General features: G+C 41.0%; 1 long non-coding RNA gene across 1 annotated transcript in view; it reads left to right on the forward strand.

Moving 5' to 3' along the window:
• Positions 1–415, forward strand: part of LOC106940720 (uncharacterized) — an 8,294-nt gene extending 7,879 nt beyond the window's left edge. The window contains exon 3 of the long non-coding RNA XR_001423178.1: positions 346–415. This is a non-coding gene — a long non-coding RNA (uncharacterized LOC106940720). The remainder of the gene's footprint in view (positions 1–345) is intronic.
• Positions 416–1,793: the final 1,378 nt, after the last annotated feature.

The following is a 1,793-nucleotide window of genomic DNA, read 5'->3' on the forward strand; positions in this document are numbered from 1 at the left end:
TGGCAAGCAGTTTTCTGCATGGTCAGCATTGAAGGCCATATTGTCTTTGAGAGGGTCCAGCCAACATTCCAGACAGGACAGTGTTGTTCATCTTCTACACCTTCAACACCCAATATCAACATGAGGCAGTCAAGACTCTGGAACGGTAAAACCATTCCTATAATTTATTTTTACAATGAACAAATTACGACATGGTTTTAAAGCAAGTTATGATTAACATTTGACAAAGTGGTGATGTTCTCTCTTTATGTAATTAAAAACAGCTTTATATATTGTACCAGCTGTCTTCAGAATGCCACACTATATATTCTCAGGAATTTTCCCATTTTTGATTTAGTTTTTTAGTCGCTACATTGGGATTAACCCAGAAAGGGGCACAAAAGCCAATCATGGGAAGATGGTATCCAAAAAGACAAGAAAGACCATTTAAAAAGAAAAAGCAGACGGTGAACGTGCAGGTTTCCACCCTCATCGAAAACCTGATGGACTTTGAGTGGCATCTCATTCAGGTTAGGTATTAATGTGTTCTATCGTAAAACTAAGACTGTACTTTAAAAAGTAGCATTACAGTTTTCTTTGCAGTCAAGATGTCTAAATCTTAGATGTGCACGAAAGGAGCACAATGTTTTGCTAACACTACAGCTACAAAACAAGCCCCAAAGTTTCACAGGTCAGTAAAAGGTTTTAATTTAAAAAAAATATCTAGGGAGCTGGAAGTAGGTCAGTTATGTTCCCTTGACTTCAACAACCTTAGCATGTTGTGCTGCGCAGTTCGGTGTGTTTCGGTTCAGTTTATAAGACGACCCTCACACCAGCTCTGTGACAGAGCATCAGTCCAGCAGGTTTTTAAGTTATGAACCCCGCTGTGTTTACTTGTAGTAATCACAAAATAAACATCAAGACAGAAAAAAAAACTGTTACGGACTGAATATTCTGTTCTTTGTGTGGGAAATGTTTGCGCTTTTGGCGCTGAATCCTGATACTTAACAAATCCAATAGCTGACAGAACAGGCACTGTGTTGTTACTCGGTTGTTATGGCAACGGATCTGCGTATAGCATACATTTGGTCCAAACTAATTTTTTTTCAAGAAAATGAAAGATGAACTAGGTGAGTTCCTGAGACAGTTTGAATTGTGTTAAATGTTAATAATTCATCAAAGGGAAACTGCAAACTTCTGCAAAGGAATAGGGGCTTTGCGTGCCGCAGTAGTTGGCACAGCGCAGTGCCCTGCATATAAACTTTAGGCCGCCGTAGTTCGGAATCTGACTCTAATCCTCTGGTTCGCATGTCTCTCTCTCTGCCCCTTCTCTCTGCAAATTTTCTGTTGGATTGTTGCCATAAAGGCAAATAGTGCCGAAAAACTTATTTTAAAGAAAAGGACTACCGGAGTAATGTGCAACAATGCGGCATGATCTCGGGCTTTTACTCCATCCAACTGATCAGCGCCACTTTTATGTTGAAGCTACTAACCTGGCAGCTTTACGCTCTTATAAAAATACTATTAGACAACATCTGGAAACGAAGTTGAAGCTTCAGTCTGAGGATCTGATAGAGGCGATCTCTGCCGCAGTCTGCATGTTGGTTCATCCCACAAAAAGAGCCGCTGCTGAGTCAGCGGAGCGTCCTGCTGCGCATCGGAATGGAGCAGCAGCAAGTGGCGGCGCAGAATTTAACAATAACTAGCAGGATCCGTTCATAATAAGTTTGATTTGTGATGCGCAAACAAAAAGCACCGTTGTGTCTCTGGTCAGTGTGATAATTTGACTCCTATATGTGCAGCTGTCCAGCATA

This window comes from Poecilia latipinna, unplaced genomic scaffold (assembly GCF_001443285.1).
Source record: "Poecilia latipinna isolate Pla-1442-1.1 unplaced genomic scaffold, P_latipinna-1.0 Scaffold3335, whole genome shotgun sequence".
Lineage (NCBI taxonomy): Eukaryota > Metazoa > Chordata > Actinopteri > Cyprinodontiformes > Poeciliidae > Poecilia > Poecilia latipinna.